Here is a 23,045-nt window from a genome sequence, read left to right on the forward strand (position 1 = left end):
GCCTGTAGTCCCAGCTACACAGGAGGCTGAGGCAGGAGAATTGCTTGAACCCAGCAGGCAGAGATTGCAGTGAGCTGACATCGCGCCACTGCACTCCAGCCTGGGCAACAGAGTGAGACTAAAAAAAAAAACAAAAACCAAGGTGATAAAGTTCCTGCCAGGGACACAAAAAACTAAGTTTGCTGTGTCATACAACATAATACAGATTTTTAACTCTAATGCTTCCTTGAAACTAGGTAGACTGGGTTTAGGTTAGTACCAGGCTCTTTACCAGGCATACTGAGTGAAGATTTAAGGGAAAAACGTTAGTGTCTAGCCCAAAGTTTTCAATATCCAGAAAGCATCTCTAAAGGCCAGAAATAAGTCGCTACAATACTTTCCCCTGCCTGACTTCAAAATGAAGCATTCCTCTTGGCAGGCATGCTTGCAGATGCAGACAACGGAAACAGAGGCACCCATGGATAGGAAACAACCACCAGAGTAGCTGAAGGCCCTGTCATTTGAATAGAAGACAAGCATGAGTTTGCTAATGGGTTATGGGTTTCCCCAAAGGTCATTTTTTTTTTCTCTCAACATCCCCCTGGACAGGTTTCTTCACTTTCTAATACAAACATCTCCAAATTTGAAGGCAAAATTCGCTCATACTTACATTATAAGTAGTTGTTTGATATATTCCTTTAGTTTATACGTACATAAATAGTATCATTGACTGAAACTACTTGTTGTTGTTTTGTTTTTTGAGACAGAGTCTTGCTCTGTTGCCCAGGCTGGAGTGCAGTGGTACAATCTCGGCTCACTGCAACCTCTGCCTCCCAGGTTCAAGTGATTCTCCTGCCTCAACCTCCCGAGTATCTGGGATTACAGGCACCTACCACTATGCCCAGCTAATTTTTGTATTTTTAGTAGAGATGGGATTTCACCACGTTCGCCAGACTGGTCTCGAACTCCTGACCTCAAGTGATCGATCTATGTCAGCCTCTCAAAATGCTGGGATTACAGGTGTGAGCCACCGCGCCTGGCCTGAAACTACTTGTTTTTGTTGTGACAGGTCCTGCTCAGCCCCCAGAGTGGGTATATGAAACTGTGTATGTTCATGCATAGTTTATTTGCCTTCTGTGTGTGCAGAGTGGAGACTCATAATTAATCCTAGTTCTGTCCCTAACACTGTCCCCATTTTGTTTCTCCAGGTTTCCATGTTTTCTACATGTAAAACGACAGGGTTGGAGTAGGTAAGCTCTAAAATCTGTTTTACCTCTACCATCCTACAAATGCTACAGTTTTAAAATATGTTTTAGTTATTACTGCACATACATTATAGTACTTCAGTCACTTGGTATCCTTAACAATATATTAGGGTCCTACTTCAGGGAAATTGGTCATAGTTGGATACAAAATCATAATCAGATAAAATTAAGTTTATTTACTTTACAAAACAAATTGCCAAAATATTTCAGAATAGTGGCAACTAACATACTCTGGTTAAGCATTTAAAATAAAGATTTACTTTTAATCCAAATTTTCAGAAAAAGTAATTTAGAGCGAGACATACTTACATTCAGTGACAAAAATATAAACATATGAATGTCATAAAATCATACTATTTTGGAATGCTGAAGGACACTGGGAAATTCTTTTGTATTTTTTTTTTTTTTTCGAGACGGTGTCTTGCTCTGTTGCCAGGCTGGAGTGCAGTGGTATGATCTTGGCTTACTGCAACCTCCACCTCCCGGGTTCAAGCGATTCTCCTGCTTTAGCCTCCCAAGTAGCTGGGACTACAGGCACACATCACCATGTCCGGCTAATTTTTGTATTTTTAGTAGAGACAAGGTTTCACTATGTTGGCCAGGATGGTCTCAATCTCTTGACCTCGTGACCCACCTGCCTCAGCCTCCCAAAGTGCTGGGATTACAGGCGTGAGCCACCATGCCCAGCCAGACCCTGGAAAATTTCAATCCAACTTCCTCACTTTACAAAACAGGGAACTAAGAACCAAATAAGGTTACTTACTTGTTCAAGATCACACAGGTCCATAATTAACAAAAGCTGTGCAAAGAAAATCAATGGCAGAATATTTTCTGTATTTTTTTCTATTCATATTTTGAGATCACACCTCTTCATTTACTTAGAAAAAAACATAGCTGGTCAGTGCTTAAATCAAGTAATATTATAAAGAAAAAATGTAAGGTTATAATGCATATTCTCATATGGACACGACACATTTTAATAGTGTAAATAGTAGATTCATATGCGCTTAAAGTCAGTCAATTCACTTGTGTTTAATTTTGCTGACTTTTGAATTGCCACTGAAATAGCACAATACTGTGCTATTATCCAAAAATTATTTTAGATATATTTTGTTTTTTCAATATGTAATATTGTAATTTTTATAACACATGAACACACATTAAAATCTGTCAATAATATATTTTCTAATACTGGTATTCACTGAAGTTCCAAGTATGCTTATAGGTAGGACTTGAATCCATTGCTTCTAGTCACATAAATGAGTTTTACTTCATTTTTCTTTTTATTCTTGTATTAAATACTAAATAACTTTCCTTTATATAGTTTATTATTTTAGTACAATTATTGGAAATTAAATATTTGCACAAATTACTAATCAGTTTCAAGGCATACAACTTTGCCATTAACCCCAATATTTGAAATTAGCAGGGCTCTTTAAAACTGGTGCTTCTAACATTTCATTGACTTACACTAAAATCACTGCCTCCATTCCTCAATCACCCAGTTATTTTTAACCTTGACCTCCCACAGCTGTACTGATTTACTCAGTCCACAAAACTCTCTGATTCCACCCTCTCTGCCTCTTATGAAGCAATACTAGAAAGGAAAAACAAAACCCATTCCTTTAAGAAAGATTCCGCCTCCTCTCTTACAAGCAAGCGCCTAATGTTAATTGTAGAGTCTACTAAGTCAAACACTTTACTACTCAGCATTGAGAGAAGCTGCTGCTGCTAATGCTGCTGTTGCTGCTGCTGCCGCCGCCGCCGCCGCCGCTGCTGCTGCTGTTGGTCTGAGGCTGCAGTGGGTTTCTGTGCAGCATTGCAGAATCCACACCTAGAGAACAGAAGACACAGACACGTACGTCTACTACCCTGGTTAGAAGGAAGCTTTGGATCTTCGGTGGGTAAGGAGATCTATCTATTTTGTCCAGAAACTGTTAGAAAAGGAATGATCATGGAAAAGACTGTTTATCAGACATGCTTAAAATGGATTATGTTAATTTGTCTTCCTTTGGTGGTGGTGGGGGTGTCTAGATTTGTGACTAGCAAAATATAGTGGGGACTATATTCTGATAGGTGCCCTTAGGATACTTTTTTTGCTATTCATAAAAAGGCTAACCTTGATGCATGCAAAGCTTTTCTTTCTTTTTTTTTTTTTGCTTTTTAAATGCAAGAAAATATCCAGCCACTCCCAATATCTCTCTCAAATACTGCAGATATTTTTAAATGCCAAATAATATGTCAGGCTGAGCATCTTCTAAACAATTTTCTCCCCCAAACTACGAAGACTTCCCCACGATTCGTTAAGAGTATTTAAAAATAATAAGGCATGGTTGGATTTTTGAGCAAATGGGAGATGGTGGTAGACTAAAATTTCTACAGCCTTAGTCCAGTGGAGAGAGAAAACGATAAATACATCACAGTTTGTGCCAAGACAAGATTCATTTTCCACCCTTCATATGTGGGAAGAGGAAACTACATTTTAATTAGCACATTTTTAGGGAGGAGGGAGGGGATGAAGATGAGGGGGATGGCGTGAGGTATTTGAGGGGGACGAGTCTGCAGATGAGGAAAGGAAATGAAGTGGATTGTCGCCAGTGCCTTGGAAACGAAGGAAGATAAGGGTGGGGAATGAAGTTTGCTGTGTGTGTTAGGGTGGGGTTGGCCCAAGGGATCGTGAATCACTAGAATGGCGCTCGGAGGGGTGTGCTTGCAAGTGTACTGGTGCAGGAGGGACGTGGAAGTCGTGGGTGGCAGAGAAAAGTGTGCACCGCTGGGAGGTCTATTTCGAGAACAGGTTGAGGTGAGAAACATGTCTGGGCGACGGGGGTGGGCGGCCCGGTGTCACCTGTGGATGGACCCACAGCCCTGCAATTGCGTGTTGCAAAGTTTGCCCGGCCCCGCATTCATTTTGAAGGTTCTTGGCGATGCCTCGACTTCTCGCCTCAAGGAAGTGAGCTCTCATAAGGTTCAGAGGCCGGGAGCCAAAGTGGGAGTGAAGACTCTCGAGGGGTCCAAATGGAGCAGAAGCGAGAGCCCCTGCCCTCCCCCCGTGTGGAGGTGAAGCAGGGGTTGTGGGGACTAGGCGCCCGCGAAGGCAGTTGTGCTGAGAGCAAAGTCCAGGCCCCACGGGGGGCGTGCGGAGGTTGAACCTTTGCAGTGGCCTTCCCCTAAAGCCCCAGCAGCCAGTGTGGGCGGCCGAGGCTGACTCAGCCTCGGGAGTAGGAGTGGGGGGCTCGCTCATTTAAGGCGGGAGACATTTCCGAGGCGCCCCTCCTCCCCTTCGCGGTCGGATTTCTGTCGGGGTCGTTTCCCCCTCTGGCCCTCCGGGCACGCTGTGGATTCGAGCTGCACAGCCGGAGGAGGACGTTGAAGAGGCGCCAGGCAGCCGCCCCGAACCAGGCCCTCCCGACTGCCGGGCCTGCAGGCCCCCACCGCCGCGGCTTCACGGACTTAGCGCTTGAGGGAGCGGAGGGAGCTGCGGGGGCGGGGCCAGGGCTCTCGAGGGGCGCTCGGGGCGGGGCCAGAGAGAGCTCGGGGCTGCCAGAGGAGAGGCCTTGAGGAGGCGGGGCCGGGACGCTACGGAGCCTAAGAGGCGGGGCCAGAGGCGTCGGGGGCTGCAAGGGGCGGACCTTGGGGGCGTGACCGGGGAGGGTGCTTGGGGAACTAGGGGCGGGGCGTTAGGGGGCGGGACCAAGGGACGCTCGAGGGGCGCTCGGCTAGTCCCGCCAGAGCGCCAGCCGCCAGCCCGTAACGGTCGCCAGTGTGAGGGGCGGGAGGGAAAGAAGAGGGGTTTAAATTAGATTTTTTTAAAAAAGCAGAGCAAGAGCTAGAGGCGTCGGCATCCCAGGTGTCGCCGCTTCCTGCTGCACAGGGCTAGGCGTCCAGGTCCCTCCCTCCTCAAGCCCCCTCCCCTTCTCTCGCCCTACCCTTTGGGGCTCTGCGGCGCTTAAGAGGCGGCGGCAGCGGTGGATCCGGCGGCTGCTGCAGCCCAGGCGGCTGCGGAGAAGGAGGGAGGGGAAACACAAAGCCGGCTGCGCGCTGCGAGGTAATCCTGCGGGGAGAGGAGGCGCCGTCGTCCCGCCTCTCCTCCAGGCCGGGACGCGGGCACCCGCGCGGGGGCTGGCAGCGGAGACGCTACTGGGGGTCGCGCGGGGGTGGGGAGCGGCGGCTGGCGGGGCCGAGGGGACTTCTCATTGGCTGTCTCTGCGGCCTCAGGTGAACCCTTTTCCGGGGTGGGAGTGGGGACCTCCGACAGGCCGGCGGGGAGCGTACCTGCTGGGGAGGGTCTGGGGGCGGCGGTGCGCGGCCTGCGGCGCCGCTGGGTGGGCCCGACGCTTTGCGCGTCCTCTGGTTTTTCCTAGGAAGGCGGGGAGTGCTAAAATCAGATGCTAGCTGATAGCTTAGGTGACCCCGGGGACCTTAAGCCCTGAACGTGCACTCCAGGGGAGTGGGAGGTTCCTGCACTTGGAAAAAAGGTGGAGGAAAGAGAGAATGTTGGTTTTAGTTTTTTTCTCCTCATTAAAAACACAACTTCTGTTACAAGTTGAAAGTGTTCAGTCACCTTTCTCCTGTAATCCGCTTCCCCACCCCCCGACACAGACATACATACACACAAACACGCCACCCCTACAAACGTATACATGTTAGGTTGAGCTTCCTGCTAGGGGTGACAAGCAAAGTTGGCAGCAGGTCTGGTGTGCCGGTGTTTGGGGCACGTCCAGCCTCTTTGGAGGTATGCTATTATAGCTCAGGCAAGACCACAGACAGGTAGCATAATCTGGGCCTCTTTTAAAATGGCAAGAACGGCCTCAGGTGAACTTTTTTGTTGCAGAGATTTAATTGCAAGTAGGTGCCGGTTGAAAATGGGAGCGCAAGGAAAACCACTAATTTCCTTGGCACATGTGCTGTTGCAATTAACCTGGTAGAGTGTTAAGGAATTTAACTTAACCAAGAGGCTTTAAGGGAGGATTATATGCAAGTTTGGGGAAGGAATTGATAAGATTCTGGGGTCTGGGACTAGCTACATACACGTGCGTGCACGTTTACGTTGAATTATGTAGCATTGTAGATTTAGCAGTGTTAAATGGTAGCTTTTCTTGGAATGGCTTCTGACTGCATAGTGACGGGTACGTTCCTAATTTTGGCTTCAGAAGACTCCTAGTGAGAGTGTTTTTAAAGATTAAAAAAAATAAGAGTACAGTGCAATTTGGCGTTTTTAAGTTAAATATTTGACTGTTAAAAATATTTGTGTAATTAAGTTATGCGACCAACCCATTAACTTAACCCTATAAACACTTGCTCCCATGGCTGTTTGTTGGTTACCTGCTAGAGGTGGAACTCGAACAATGTAAAATTTATAGGGTTAAGTTACTTATCCCTATAAATAACTGGAACATTATAAATGGAGCATTTGTAGAAAGTTTTTATATCAAAGTCTCCATTATATTGTCCTTGCATTATAACTCATTTTCCATTGCTTAAATGGAGCAGATTAACTTTATGGAAGGGAGGACCAGGATAAAGGCCGCTACATTTAACTCTTCATCTTTCTGAAGAGTTCAGTCTGTGCTAACACTTAAGGTGCTCAGAAGTGCTGGCATGTTGGTAATAGTTTTTAAAGAAGAAACGGATGTATCCGTTTTGAATGTTAAACATAATTTGAAGGAGTTTTTAGTTGGTTATGAGACATTCAATATATCGCTACATTTTACGTATATATCAGGAAATGTTTGGTAAACATTTGACATAGTTGATCATATGACACTTGGGAAATAGTTTGCATTGATAGAAGGATTGTATTTTCGGAATGTAAGTTTCAAGCATTGACTGAAAGGGAGAAAATTATACACTTTGCTGTCTCACCCCTTTTTTCAATATTATGCTGGGATGAATGTGAATTCTACTCAATTATGTTTAAAGTGTAGATCTGGTCTTTGTAAAAGCAGAATGTCTTTTGAGACCAAGAGAACATAACATCAGCAACAGCCCAACTCCTAAACACAGTCCTAAAACCTAGATACAGGGTGGTGCCCAACTTCTGAGGTTTTGAGACTTCCTGGAGTAGTGCTATCATGTCTGAGTGTTTTTGTCACATGTAAGCCTACAGGTGGTTAGCTGATTGATCTCTCCCGTTTCAAAGCAGTTGGTTAGCAGTACTGGGCGGCATGTATGCATGTCATCAGAGTATAAGAAGTGTTTGAGGGAAGAAATCACATAAGAGCATAGAAACCCGGCTCTGAACAAACTGTGTAGTGTGTTGGGGAACAGTCACATCAGAACTTTAGCTTAACTGAGTTGTTATGTGTAAAGTGCTTAGGCTAAGTTTGTACTCAGTGCTTTATGTGTTTATCATTATCAGTATATAAAGTGACATATCTTTTTGAAGGCTGTTATATCATGCTACCCAGCATGTGAAGACTCAGCAGATGTTTGTGATAGCCAATATTTGTGTGCCTAACCTCTGTGCCAGGCACTAAGAGTTTTATATGATTTAATTTACTTAGTCCTTCTAGCAACCCAGTGACTAAACAGAGGGATGGAGAGGTTAAGTATCTTCCCAAGGTGTAGTGATATTAGGTGACACAGGTTGGTTCTGAACCCAGAGTGAGCCCATGTAACCACTGCCCCTTGTTGCTATTGAGCTCATGGAAATTATTGCAAACCAATGAGAAGTCTTCATGGTATTCCCAAGACTTATCAGGTGCTCTTGTCTTGTTTAACCACATCCTCGGGTATTAATACCACCAAGTTGTGCTTAAATCTAAAGAGTGATGGTTAACCTGCATTAAATACAGTCACCTTTTGACGTTGAAAGAGTATTCTCTTTTGATATATGACATGTGTTTAGGGTGCTGGAGTTTGTGCTAGAGCATGCTATCTTTCTAATTACTAAAGATACTAAAGTCTTTTTTTTTTTTTTTTTTTGAGCTTACCAGCTATGTAGGGCCCCAGGTGGCCCAGAGGGCACTAATTTCCATTGGAGATTCCAGTTCTGCAGTAAATTAGTAAACCTTATCACCCTTCTGATTACCAACATCATATCAACCTGAGATAAATTTTTAACGTAAGTTTGTTCTAAATACCACCTGAGTTGCTTCCTAAAATGAACCGTAAATGGAAAGATTTAACTTGTGGCTTATACTTTGTTATTCACATTCCTCAAGGAACTGTGTGTTGCTGCTTCACCATTGTAGTTGATATGTCAAACAAATTAATTATAAACTAAATTAGGAGCTGTTTTAAGTAATGTTTAGAATCATTGTAGATAGATGATATGTCCTTTGACAACTTAGTGCAATGTAATGTTAGGAAAAAAATGCCGGGCGCGGTGGCTCACGCCTGTAATCCCAGCACTTTGGGAGGCCGAGGCGGGCAGATCACGAGGTCAGGAGATCGAGACCAGCGTGGCTAACACGGTGAAACCTCGTCTCTACTAAAAATATAAAAAATTAGCTGGGCGTGGCGGCGGGCGCCTGTAGTCCCAGCTACTCGGGAGACTGAGGCAGGAGAATGGCGTGAACCCGGGAGGCGGAGCTTGCAGTGAGCCGAAATCGCGCCACTGCACTCCAGCCTGGGCGACAGAGCAAGACTCGGTCTCAAAAAAAAAAAAAACAAAAAAAAAACAAGCATGCGTTGAATTGACAAAGTGCAAGCTTTATTGAAGACACAGGTTACTAGTCTGTTTCTCACACTAAACACTGTTTTTGTTATAATTAGTGCTTTTCAGAGTCCTTTGAAAATATTAAATATGTAGAGCTTGAATTTTTAAAAAAACTTTAAATATCTAATCGAGTGCTGTTTTTCCTTTTAAACATAGACCTATTTGAAATTATTTAAACCCAATTTAAAATTAATTGGACAGTCATAGATTGTCATGTCATTGAGATTCAAAATGAGTACCTTAGTACATTGTGTCTTTGTTAATACTCTATAGTTTGAACTCGGGGTCCATGCCAGAGTATTTATAGGTGAGATTGTTATGAGGTCTTTCAGGTTCTGCCAGAGATTCAGTTCTCTTGGCCAAATGCCAAGATAGTCTCAAATTTTTACTGTAATTTTTTTTACTGTAATGGATTGTATATATCAGAAATCCTCTCTAAAACATGCAGGTTAGAAGTCTTTCCTTGGCTGTTGCTTGAAAGAAAAAGTCTGTTAGCCCTTAGATGAATATAATTATTTTTTATTCTAGCAGTAGCTAATTATGGATGTGTGTGTGTATGTATGTGTATGTCAAACCATGCTACTTGAGGGATTCTTTTCCTTTTAGGTAAAGTTAGAAATTATTCACCTAGTGTATTAATATTTATTGAGTACCAACAGTATGCATAGAGTAATACCTTTATATGGGAAAAAAAGTGTTGGAGAAAAGCGGTTTGTGGATCTTTTATTTATTTCATGTGTATTTTAATGTTGCTGAATATCTGGACCAGTCTCAAAGTTCAAAATTGAATTAATTGCACAGTTGAAAACATGTTAAATATTTAAAAAAGTACTGTTCAACTTAAAGTATTAGATGGTAGCACAGATAATGAGAATCAGAGCCTCTTGTTTCCTTAAACTGTTTTTGGTTGAGTATGTTTGAAAAGCTGCATTAAAAATCCCTTTCAGGCTTCTAGGACATTACTTAACTGCACTGAAGGAATAAATTTAGAGTATCCTAGAAACCTTAATGAATGAATGTGGCTTTCAGAGTTGTCTGGCATAATCCAAATAATAGTAGCATGATCACCAAAAGGTATAAAATGGATGAAACCTATCTTTGATTTTAAAAGGCTTACTGTTCTTGTAAGTTTATTTCTTGAAGATAATATCGCTTAGTTTAACTCTGCTAAAAGCTGAACCGTTATTGTACAAGATGTATAGGCTTTGGCATATGTTTATCTTTTTTTTTTTCTTTTTTTGTATTTTTGAGACAGCTCTCACTATGTTGCCCAGGCTGGTCTCGAACTCCTGGGCTCAAGCCATCCTCCCCCCTCAGCCTCCCAGGTAGCTGGGACTACAGGCATGAGCCACAGGCCTTGTTTATATCTTTAAGATAAGGTTAGATCTAAATTGAGCCTTTATTTGATGTCAGACTGATCTGCATCAGCACCATATGTTATGTTTACTTTTTTTTTCCTTTCAATGAAAATGGGCCTGAGGAGATAGGTTTGTATGCAGTACATTAACTGGCATTTAAGATGACTATCTGTTCAAACAAGGCTATGGTTTTTTTGTTTTGTTTTGTTTTGTTTTGAGATGGAGTCTCCCTCTGTCATCCAGGCAGGAGGGCAGTGGTGTGATCTCGGCTCACTGCAGCCTCTACCTTCTGGGTTCAAGTGATTGTTCTGCCTCAGCCTCCTGAGTAGCTGGGATTACAGGTGCCCGCCACCACGCCCAGCTCATTTTTGTATTTTTAGTAGAGATGGGGTTTTGTCATGTTGGCCAGGCTGGTCTTGAACTCCTGACCCTCAGGTGATCCTCCCCAGTCGGCTACCTGGAGTGCTGGGACTACAGGTGTGAGCCACTGCACCCGGCCAAGGCTATGGTTTTAATCTAGGGTTATGAAACTCATTTTTTCTGCAGTGGGCATATTCGATTTCCATAGGATAAACATTTCCCTCAACCAGCTGGGGGTAAAAACACTTCTGAGAAATTTAAGAAGGACAGTAACATAATGTCTTTAAAACCAGTGTCTCAAGAAGTATACTATATTAATGAAACAATAAAATAACAGTAATCACAGATACGTTAATGCAAGCAATGGATTAAGCAGGATAACCTAACTCCAGGTAATATACATGAAATTATTGTTTTAAGCTCCCATACCTCTTTAAATTTATTCTTGTGATTTCTTTCCCCTCCCTCACCAAGGGAAGTGCTCACCTTTTTAGATGTAATGGAAGAGGAGAGTGCTGATGTGAGTGACTCAGTCTGTTTAACTCTGCTCCCATGGCTGTTTGTTGGTTACCTGCTAGAGGAGGTGGAACTCAAACAATGTAAAAGCAATCAGGTTGAAGAGGTACTGAGTTTTTAGTATCATGGGAACTCGGTGTATGTCTTCATCACCATCAGCAGTGTTTCTGTGCAGTTCTTCCACAATGGCTCAGCTCATCCCTAGCAAGGACAGCATTTCCGTTTTCCTTTTCTATACAGTATCCTCATCTATCATCTTTTGATTTGCTAGAATGACTAAATGCTATAGCAGAAAGATGGGTTTACTCATCCTGCTGGAGAAGATAGTTAGGCTTACTTACTATATCTAAGGAAGCATATTTGGAAGTCAGGGCCTCCCCAGGAACTTTTAAGAATGCTCCACTTTTATGCCCTAAGAAGTTAGAGTGAGCAATTGTTAGCTACATTGTGACTTCTCTTCTCATTTGTCTTAATACATGACAAAAAAAATTCTAAAAGATCAGCCTTTTAATATCTAAGGGATTGGAAAAGGGCAATGGTCAGAACTCAAATGGAGTTGTGATTGGGCATAAGTGCCTTGGATGAGTGGAATGCTTCATTGCCTGAGCTGCACAAATGGGAGGTAGAAAGGGATTTGCCGTGAAGTTGATGCATTGTTCGTATTCCTTATTTCCACAGCCAACCTTTTTTTTTTTTTTTTTTTTTTTTGAGATGGAGTCTCGCTCTGTCTCCCAGGCTGGAGTGCAGTGGCTCAATCTCAGCTCACTGCAAGCTCCACCTCCTGGGTTCACGCCATTCTCCTGCCTCAGCTTCCCAAGTAGCTGAGACTACAGGCGCCCGCCACCACGCCCGGCTAATTTTTTTGTATTTTTAGTAGAGATGGGGTTTCACCATGTTAGCCAGGATGGTCTTGATCTCCTGACCTCGTGATGTGCCTGCCTTGGCCTCCCAAAGTGCTGGAATTACAGGCATGAGCCACTGCGCCTGGCCTTCCACAGCCAACTTTTTAAAGGTAAAAAACAGTATACCTCTTACTTTGCCTGTCTTTTATTGTTTTGTTTTTTTTTTCTTTTGAGACAGAGTTTTTTTTACTGTTGTTGCCCAGGCTGGAGTACAGTGGCGCGATTCTCAGCTCACCACAACCTCTGCCTCCCGGGTTCAAGCTATTCTCCGCTTCAGCCTTCCTATCTGGGATTACAGGCATACGCCACCACGCCTGACTCATTTTGTATTTTTAGTAGAGATGGGGGTTTCTCCATGTTGGTCAGGCTGGTCTCGATCTCCCGACCTTAGGTGATCCACCTGCCTCGGCCTCCCAAAGTGCTGGGATTACAGGCGTGAGCCATCACACGTGGCCTTCTTTTACAGTTTTTATTGTCAGAGTTGAGTTCACTTTCCTAAGGGAAGGTAGAATTTTTTTCTGAAACGGAGTCTCGCCTTGTCGCCAGGCTAGAGTGCAGTGGCATGATCTCTGCTCAGTGCAACCTCCAACTCCCTGGTTCAAGTGATTCTCCTGCCTCAACTTCCCGAGTAGCTGGGATTACAGGCATGTGCCACCATGCCCAGCTAATTTTTTGTATTTTTAGTAGAGATGGGGTTTCACCATGTTGGCCAGGATGGGAAGGTAGAATTTTTAAGGTGAATTCTATCTGATTGCTTAAAATTTTAGCTTTCAACTGGAGGTTGTACTAAAAGGAATTTTTTTCTTTCTCCACAACTGTCTGCTTCTTAAATTTCAAATAAAGATTTTCAAAATAGAAGTGTGACAAACCTTACTCAACATTTAATAATTGGAAGCTATTATTTATTAGAGTAAAGTACACGTTATCAATGAATTAGAAATTCATTACTTTAAAAATACTTGTTTTTTTGCAAAACTAGATCAGTGATTTTCGTATTAGAATGTTTGTTTTTTTAAGTGGGCATCACATTTATTTCAGTTAAAAACGCTGAAAGTAATACATCCTTTCCTTAATCTGTCATGGTGAATGTTGATAATGATAAAATCATAGTTCTCTAAGCACTTTGCCATCACTAAATACCTTAGTAAAACATGTGATAGACCGAGGGTCTGGTCACTAGCCACAAAAAGGCTGTCATAGCAGAATGTAATAGGGAAGGAACATTTTATGCCTGAATAAGAACGGTGTATTTGCTTGAGATAGTAATAACCTCTGAGAAGCTGATTAATTGGTAATCACTTAAGTTAGATGATTTTATATTGTTAGATGTCTTATAATCTAAACGTCCCTGTGCTCTTTTAGAATGTCTGCCTTGACCAATCAGCATTTCAGGAGGGATTGTGACTATCAGTTAAGTGCTTTGAAGAGAGAACCCCTGCTTTGTGTCACACCTGAATGTAACAGAACATACTTCTTGGGGCTGTTTAATTTGGGCTCAAAGGGAAGAGTGCCATCTACTGAATGGCCAGCATCAAGTTGAGCAGCTCCTGTTTTCCTTACAGAACTCTCAGCCAATTCCTGGAGAAACCAGGCCCAGCTTCATTTGGAGGATTTGACAGGATCTTAATACCAAGTGGAATTGTTGCCTGCTTAATTTTAATTATGCTTCCCAGCAGGAGGCCTAAACACATGATGATGAACTAATTCAGTACTTGTTGGAATGCATGGGAAAAGAGAAACCTTAAGAAGTTGTTGGGTCTTATATTAAAAACAGCCGAGTAGTGGTGAAATTCAGTGGTAAAGAAAATTATTTTAATGAGAGAAGTCTTTCAATAGCAGGTCTGGTTGGTTATTGATGGCTCCTGCAGACAATAATGATGTTCAAATCTGCTTGGACTTAGAATCAGCAAACAAACCATTTGCCCTAACTGGAGGTAAGGATTTTAAGAATACTTGAATACTTCGATTTTTTTTCTCCTGCCCTTTTTGTCTCATTTTCTAAGGCAATGATTCCTACTTGAGTAAATTCACTGTTTCAAAGTAGATTTTGTTGTTTTGGTGTATGGTAGTGGTTTCCTGGTTTTTGTTTGTTTTTTCTTTCCCTGTTTTCCAAAATCTTTCTGTAGTAGCAGCCATGGGTAGAACTGGAGGTAGTATGGCTGGGCGTGGTGGCTCACGCCTCTAATCCCAGCACTTTGGGAGGCCGATGCTGGTGGATCACGAGGTCAAGAGATCGAGACCATCCTGGGCAACATGGTGAAACTGTCTCTACTAAAAATACAAAAATTAGCTGGGCGTTGTGGTGCACATCTGTAGTCCCAGCTACTTGGGAGGCTGAGGCAGGAGAATCACTTGAACCGCGGAGGTTCTAGTGAGCTGAGATCGCGCCACTGCGCTCCAGCCTGGCGACAGAGCCAGTCTCCGTCTCAAAAAAAAAAAAAAAAGAACTAGACGTAGTAGAACTAGTTATAGGTTAGTTGGAGATTTAAGGTATCTGGAATAGGCTTGTCAAAGCCAGACAAGAAAGAACTTTGAAAATCTGAATTGAAAGGAAGCTTCAAAATTGTTGCTATAAAAATACACTTGATTGTTATATATTTGTATCTATTATATATAATTACTTAATTAGTAACTATTTTTATTAGCCTTTAAAACCTGCCAAGGATCATTTTAAGCACTCCACGTAAATTATCCAAAATTTAGTGAAGTAACTTGCCCAAGATCATACTGTTAATAAAGGACAGAGCCAAGATTTGAGGTCAGGGCTAATACCCTTAAGCACTGTGCTATAGTGCTGATTTATTTATGTTTATTTTTGTTGGCGGCTGCACAGAAGAGTTGAACCAAGATTAGAATGATATTTTTGCCTTGGCTGGAAAATACTGATGCTGGGGTTCTTGGTTTTTTTGGTTATTGTTGTTTTTAAGAGAGTGGTAAAATGGGTAAATAGGATTGAGATTTCACTAGAATCAGGACGTATACATGAGATGAACTTCCAAATGTTTTCCATTTGATTTTGTCTGTTAACTTTTGTTCCTTCTGCTATATTTAAAACCACAAGAAAAGTTTATTAGTGAAACATGAAGTGAATTGTTTCACATTGGGGCATGTGCTTAAAATATACCCTTCATGGGAGGAGTTACTGAAGAGTTTTTTGGCTGGGTTTATTTTTTGTAGGAGAGTAGGGATTTGTTTTTTATATATATAATATATGTATATTGCTTCCTCCTAAATATTTTTAGGTGGTAGTGCTTTTCAATATGGCAATAATGATCCATGTCCACAGTACAATAAAATTAAACCATGTGCCAGCCTGAGGTCCTGGGGAAACCTCAACTTTTTGTACATACCAAGTACGTTCTGTATACTGAATAAGTACCATACCTTACATGTATGTACTAAAACTTCATTGAATCCATGTATTCTTTAAATTAAGGGATATTTAATACCTGACTATTATTATGAGTAATGGTCTAGTTTGTTAACACGTTTTGACCATAAAAGGTATCTTGTTTAAAAAGGTTGGGGATCATTGTTTTGGTATAGCCAAAAGCTTCTAAAATTGCAGTTCAGTGATGATTGTGCTGTGTATTCTTAACCCAGTCACCCTTAGGGCTTCTGCCCTTCTCCTTTATCTGTAAGGAATTATACTTTAATATGTGTCTTCCAGAAAATCCCCATAGGCTGAGATACATCACTCGTTGAGACTGTGACTTTCCAGTCAAACATAGGAATGGTCAGCAATAACTAAGACAATGCAAAAGATGTTACTTGCCAGTATGTGATGAATGCCAGATGACAGATACAGAAAACAAATGCTACAGGTCAACTGGTCAAGAAAAGAGATGGAGTGGGCTGGGCGTGGTGGCTCACACCTGTAATCCCAGCACTTTGGGAGGCCGAGGTGGGCGAATCCCTCGAGGTCAGGAGTTCAAGACTAGCATGGCCAACATGGTGAAACCCCGTCTCTACTAAAAATACAAAAATTAGCCAGGCGTGGTGGCAGGTGCCTGTAATCCCAGCTGCTTGGGAGGAGTCTGAGGCAGGAGAATTGCTTGAACCTGGGAGGTGGAGGTTGCAGTGAGCTGAGATCGTGCCATTGCACTCCAGCCTGGGTGACAAGAGTGAGGCTTAATCTCAAAAAAGAAAAAAAAGAAGAAGAAAAGAGATGGAGTGGTCAGAAAAGGCCTCACAGGAAAGAACAAGGATGGACCTTGAAGGAGTAAGATTTCATTAAGTGGAGAAGATGGAAAGGATTTTGGCCAAAAATTACGTACATGAAAATGATTCTTTTTTCTGTAGCATAATGGGAGATAGTTTATAATAGTGGTTCACAGTAGCTTGCCACTATAAGGCATTTAATGGCTACGGCGAAGACTTATTTGTAATGGTGCCAAGGACTGGCCTCCCTAGGAAATACATTAGAATATGGCAGGAGTGAGGGGAGGGGATGGAGTGGCGGTGGTGGTCACATGTAGTCTTTTAACAGTGCTCCCTCTTAACTCCATATGAAAATTACTGGTTTTATAGGAATATCCGTATACTTCTGTTTTGAAGGCAGTAATGCTTAGGAAAGTTAGTATTAACAGAAAGACTTTAGGAATTCTCATCATTCCCAGCACTAGACAAGGAAGGCCTCATTTTGGGGAAGAGGTGTACATTTTTAAAAATCTGTATTTGTCTATCATCTACTTTGTTTGCCTAATGCTAGAGCATATTCTGTCAATGTCTGTTATATAACTTTTAAATCTAATATGTGGATGATGGATGGATGGAGTTGATACGAGATATGACCATTTTACTTAAAATTTTTGTAAAATAACATTGTCTGTTTTCAGATTTTAGAAGGTTTGTTCCAAAGTGTCTCAGTTCTCTCACTCAGACTTGTCATGTTTATCCCTCACTATTTGAAAAATACTTAGTGTAACTCTATTCAAGACATTTTGAACAAGTAACTTTCTGTTTTCTTTAGTTTTCTTTTATATAAAATACGGATTCATCTGTGCTTGAAGGTGCTGTGATTATGCTTCTGAAGACGCTGAGTTCACCAGTTTGTAGGTTTACTTGGAGAGTGGCCAAGAAACCTGATTGTACTGTGTGAAGATCCTGGGAATGGGGCTAATAGAAGATTGAAGACCATGAAAGTCCTTGGCTCTATGTATATGTGGCACTTAAGAGAAGGACATCATTACCCCAGGAGCTTGTCAACTCCCAGCGTTTGTTTCAGCTGTCCGGAAGCTAAGAGGCTTTGGCAAAGGACAGATTCTTTCCAAAATACATGAAATGAGCAGGAATAGCAACTTTTCCTAAAGCAAACTGTAGAAACATTGTGGTATCTTTTTCCATAAATGCCTTCCACTCTCATCTGAACTTTGTTAGATGTAGTAATACTAGTTCCTCATAAATATTTGTTTGTGACTTGTTTAGCCCTTATTTTTTTGAGCAACTCAGTGCATCCTTTATTCATTTATTCATTCAACAAATATTTATTGAGCAATTATTATGTGTCAAGTTCTGTTCTAAGTGCTGGGAATTTGACAGTACGCAAAACAGACAAACCCTCCTGCCCTAATGGAGTTTATATTCTTGGGAGTAAATAGAAATAAAGTATATGTCATGTTAGTGATAAATGTTATGGAGCAATATAGAGCAGGGAAGGAAGACTAAGGGAGTGTTTGGGGGTAATTGCAGACTTAAATAGCAGCCAGGAAAAGTCCTCACAGAGAAGGTGACCTGTGGGCAAAAACTTGAAGAAGGTGAGAGAGCATGCATGTGGATGTCTGGGGGGAAGAACATTGCAGGCAGAGAAAGCAAGAAACCAAAGGCCCCAAGGCCCAAGCATAACTGGCATGGATGAAGCAGAATTGAGGTGGGGGTAATGGGAATCCACTGGATAGCTTCAAACAGAGGTGTGGCACAATCTGACATATGTTTTTTTTGTTTGTTTGTTTGTTTGTTTTGAGACGGAGTCTCGCTCTGTAGCCCAGGCTGGAGTGCAGTGGCCAGATCTCAGCTCACTGCAAGCTCCGCCTCCCGGGTTTACGCCATTCTCCTGCCTCAGCCTCCCGAGTAGCTGGGACTACAGACGCCCGCCACCTCGCCCGGCTAGTTTTTTTGTATTTTTTTAGTAGAGACGGGGTTTCACCGTGTTAACCAGGATGGTCTTGATCTCCTGACCTCGTGATCTGCCTGTCTCGGCCTCCCAAAGTGCTGGGATTACAGGCTTGAGCCACCGCGCCTGGCCCTGACATATGTTGTAAAGGGTTTCTTTTGGCTGTGTGTTGAGACTAGACCATAGTGAGCAAGTGTAGATACAGGGAGACTACTTAGGAGGTCAATGGAATACTCTTGGTGAGAGATGTATCTGGTAGAGGTGGTGAGAATTTATTGGATTCTGGATATATTTTAAAGATAGAATCAATAGGATTTTCTAACTAGAATATGGGGGTATATGTTGAGAGAGAGGAATCAAACTTGACACCAAGGTTTTGGGCCTAGGCAAAACTCTAAGGAGGCGCAATTTGGAGAATTGGAGAGAGTAAGAGTTCAGTTTGAGTCATTCATTTGAAATGTCTATTAGACATCTATTTGGAAGTTGCTATGAGGAGAGATCAGTGCATAATTATAGGCTGACTATATAAACTTGGGAGTTGTCATTTTCCTTCTCTCTTTTTTTTTTCTTTGTTTTTTTGAGACAGAGTCTCGCTCTGTCGCCCAGGCTGGAGTGCAGTGGCGCCGTCTCAGCTCACTGCAAGCTCTGCCTCCCGGGTTCACGCCATTATCCTGCCTCAGCCTCCCGAGTAGCTGCAACTACAGGCACTCGCCGCCACGCCCGGCTAATTTTTTTTTTTCTTGTATTTTTAGTAGAGACAGGGTTTCACTGTGTTGGCCAGGATGGTCTCGATCTCCTGACCTCGTGATCTGCCCACCTCGGCCTCCCAAAGTGCTGGGATTACAGGTGTGAGCCACTGTGCCTGGCCCCTTCTCCATTTTTTAAATGGATGCATATTTAATCCCTTTGATGACTAGAATAAGCTTTGCTCTAATATGGGTTTGAGGTATTTCTATATATCTTTATGCTTTGAAGGGATTTAATTTATCTTATAAAACCTTGAATTTACTTTAACTGCTAAGGACACTTAGTCCTAAAGGAAACTGTTTTCTTTAGGGATTGAACAATTTTATTTTAATCAAAATGTGAAAATAAAAATAGTGTTGTTACTGCCCTTTAAAAATGGAACAATCTGGCTGTTCCTCAGAGTTAACGTGGTTAAAAATGGTAACAGTTTATGATCCAGCACTTCTCATAGGTATATACCCAAGAGAATTGGAAACATGTTCCCACAAAAAACTTGTACACCAGTGACCATAGCAACATTATTCATAATAGCCAAAAAATGGAAGCAACCCATATGCCTATCAACTGACAAATGCATAGACAAATGCGGTATCCGTACAGTGGGATATTATGCAGTCATAAAAAGGAATGAGGCCGGGCGCGGTGGCTCAAGCCTGTAATCCCAGCACTTTGGGAGGCCGAGACGGGCAGATCACGAGGTCAGGAGATCGAGACCATCCTGGCGAACACGGTGAAACCCCGTCTCTACTAAAAAATACGAAAAAAAAACAAACTAGCCGGGCGAGGTGGCAGGCGCCTGTAGTCCCAGCTACTCAGGAGGCTGAGGCAGGAGAATGGCGTGAACCCGGGAGGCGGAGCTTGCAGTGAGCTGAGATCCGGGCACTGCACTCCAGCCGGGGCGACAGAGCGAGACTCCGTCTCAAAAAAAAAAAAAAAAAAAAAAAAAGGAATGAAGTACTGACACATTTTATATTATAAATGAACCTTGAAAACATGCTAAGTAAAAAAGCCAGATGCACAAGGCCGCATATTGTATGGTTCCACTTACATGAAATGTCTAGAGTAGACATTTATAGAGACAAAGGAGATGAGTGGTTGTCAGGAGCTGCAGGAAGGGGGAAATGGGGAGTGGCAGCTTAATGGGTACTAGGTTTCCTTTTGAAAAGGAAAGGTGATGAAAAAGTTCTGGAACTACATAGTAGTGATGGTTGTGCAACATTGTGAATATACTGAAAACCACTGAAATGTACAATTATTAGTAAATTTTATGGTATGTGAATTATGTCTCAAGTTTTTAAAAATACCAGGAAAAAATCTGTACGTGCACATTCAGATGTATAGAAGAATAACTAAAATAACTTACGTGGACCTTATTTCTGAAACAGAACTGTTTTCCCAGTAGAAAGTTGGGTGAAATAAGAATTACCGCACTCAACCTAATTTAGCCTGCTTTGCTTAAAGAGGCCAGGTTAGGATGCTTTTCTTGTCCAGGTAGAAATCAGGAGGTGGTTTGTGATCCTATACTTGATAACTAATGGGTGAGTCTAATTTTTTTTAACACTTGATTTTGTGGAGGATGATCTAGAGAAGCTGAAGAAGCCTCTATGATGATCCTTTCCATGGGTTTCAGAGAGTAGGAACTGTCTTTTGAATAAGTTTATTAGGTGTTAAGCAATAAAGATGGTCTACTTTTTTCTCCATATCTATAATTTTAAAATATAGAATAATCAATTCCCAATTTTTTTTTTTTAGCCAATCCAAAGTTATATTTACCTTCATAAAAAAACAGAACCATCAAAGAGGATGGTACTGGGTTGGCTAAAAGAATTTCTAAATTACCTTTCATATACCACTTACCCTAGAGTTATTTTTTTTGAGATATAATTCACATACCATAAAATTCACCTCCTAATTTTATTTTGGATATATATATATATAATTTTCTTTATTAGAATGAAAACTTGTAGAAAAGAGTGTCCATATTATTTGAATGGCTGCCATATTCATAGCTTGATAAGTTTTCAGTATTTTAAGGGAAGCATATGTGAACCAGACAAAAACCTTAGTGGTGAAGATAGACATTTTTGTAAGTTAACAGACTCCAACACAAACCTGAGAACTATACTATAGCAACAATTCAAAGGAAGTACAGGTGGGCACAGAGAAGGGAAATATCTCACTGGGGAGAAAACAATTCAGGGAGGGGAGTGGCATTTGACTTGAGCTTTAGAGGATCCAGTAGCATTTCAGCTGTTGGGGAGGAGGGTAAATTATAGGCCATAATACTAGAATATGCAAAGCCATGTAAGTCTGTGGGATGGATATGATGGGAGAGGAAGGAGGAATGGTGAGGTTGAGAGGACCAGATCATGCAGGCCCTGGGTGCTACTTTAAGAAATTTAAATTTTATTCTGTGGCACCTCTTTCAGTTGATAAGAAGCATAATCAAATGTGTCTGAGATTTGGTGGTGTGAAGAAGGTCACTACAGAGAGACAGTGTGTTGGCAAAGAGGTTAGGAGGCATTTAGAGATAAGCAAATGAACTAAGGCCATGGCTTTGAGATTAGAAAGAGAATGGTATTTGATGTGTGATGGTATTTGGAGGTGGGGCCTTTGGGAAGTGATTATAAGGGATTAGTGCCCTTATAAAAGAGACCCTAGAGAGCACCCTCACTCCTTCCTCCATGTGATGACAAGCAGGATGACAACTATCTATGAACAAGGAAACTGGCCTTTACCAGACACTGAGTCTGCCAGTGTCTTGATCTTAGACTTCTCGGGCTTCCGAACTGTGAGAAATAAATGTTTGTTGCTATAGTATAAGCTACCCAGTCTATAGTATTCTATTATAGCAGCCTGAATAGACGAAGACAGGAAGGAATGGGACATTTTGGAGGCAGAAATCTGTGCAACTTGGTGAACAATGGAGAGGCTCAAGAAATATTTAGTCACCGAGGGTTGAAATCTAAATGTGGCATTTGACTCCATTTCCAATGCTCTGATTTATGACAGAGGAAGGATAACGCTTGTACTGCTTAGAAATGAAGTAGATTCAGCAAGTCTTGAAGGTATATTTTTCTTCCCAAACATAAACATTTTAGAAACTTGACTAGTTCTTAATCTGCTTTACTGCTCAAGTATTATCCAATCGTCCAATCTTTGAATTTGTTTTCATTTGTGAATTTGGAAGTTGTTGAATAATCATCATTTTGGCTAAAGAATAGTCTTTTTGTTTCCAAATGAAGGTGCTTCCCCTATGCTGTGTTTTTGCATTTAATTTTAAACTTTTGTGCATTGTATTATCCCATGCAAATTAACACAGGAACAGAAAACCAAATACCACATGTTCTCACTTAAAGTGAGAGCTAAACATTGGGTACACGTGGACATAAAGACAGAGCAGTCGACACTGGGGTCTACTAGAGGCAGAAGAGAGGGAGGGGATAAGGGCTGAAAAACTGTCCGGCACAGATGCAGTGGCTCACGCCTGTAATCCAAGCACTTTGGGAGGCCGAGGCGGGTGGATCACGAGGTCAGGAGATCATCCTGGCTAACACGGTGAAACCCCGTCTCTACTAAAAATACAAAAAATAGCCGGTTGTGGTGGCAGGCGCCTGTAGTCCCAGCTACTCAGGAGACTGAGGCAGGAGAATGGCGTGAACCCGGGAGGTGGAGCTTGCAGTGAGCCGAGATGGTGCCACTGCACTCTAGCCTGGGCAACAGAGCAAGACTCCATCTTACACACACACACACAAAAAACCAGCCAGCGCAATGCTCACTTCCTGGGTGATAGGATCAATCGTACCCTAAACCTCAGCATCCCACAATATACCCATGTAACAAACCTGCACAGGTACACCCTGAATCTAAAATAAAAGTTGAAATTGTAAACAGAACTGTTGTACAATGAAATAACAAAAGAATTGAAGGCATTGGGCTTTTCAGTATCAAATATTGCATGTTGTCATTACAGGAAGTCATTGTGTCATCTTGGCTTCCCCTTAATAACATATGGTGGTTTATCTTGGAACTTCAAAAGTAAATATAGAGTAAGCACCTATAGTAAATTTTTACCAAAAAAAAAATCACATGCAGAATTATTTTTGCTATGTGAATTTAGTGGAGAATCCAATCCAGTAAGAC

At 41.9% G+C, this 23,045-nt stretch overlaps 1 protein-coding gene across 10 annotated transcripts in view; it reads left to right on the forward strand.

Annotated features, from left to right (window-relative positions):
- The first annotated feature begins 2,812 nt into the window (after window positions 1-2,812).
- The window catches only part of ADD3 (adducin 3), a 126,567-nt gene continuing 106,334 nt past the window's right edge, over window positions 2,813-23,045 (forward strand). For 2 of the 10 annotated variants that reach the window (XM_038009551.2, XM_007964062.3), the window contains exon 1: window positions 2,813-3,148. The gene's annotated coding sequence lies outside the window, so the exon portion shown is untranslated. Of the gene's footprint in view, window positions 3,149-4,028; window positions 4,048-4,966; window positions 5,293-23,045 lie in introns of those variants that run through there. The other 8 variants (XM_038009553.2, XM_007964064.3, XM_038009550.2 and 5 more) reach the window with 5 other exon arrangements.

Source organism: Chlorocebus sabaeus, chromosome 9, assembly GCF_047675955.1.
Source record: "Chlorocebus sabaeus isolate Y175 chromosome 9, mChlSab1.0.hap1, whole genome shotgun sequence".
NCBI lineage: Eukaryota > Metazoa > Chordata > Mammalia > Primates > Cercopithecidae > Chlorocebus > Chlorocebus sabaeus.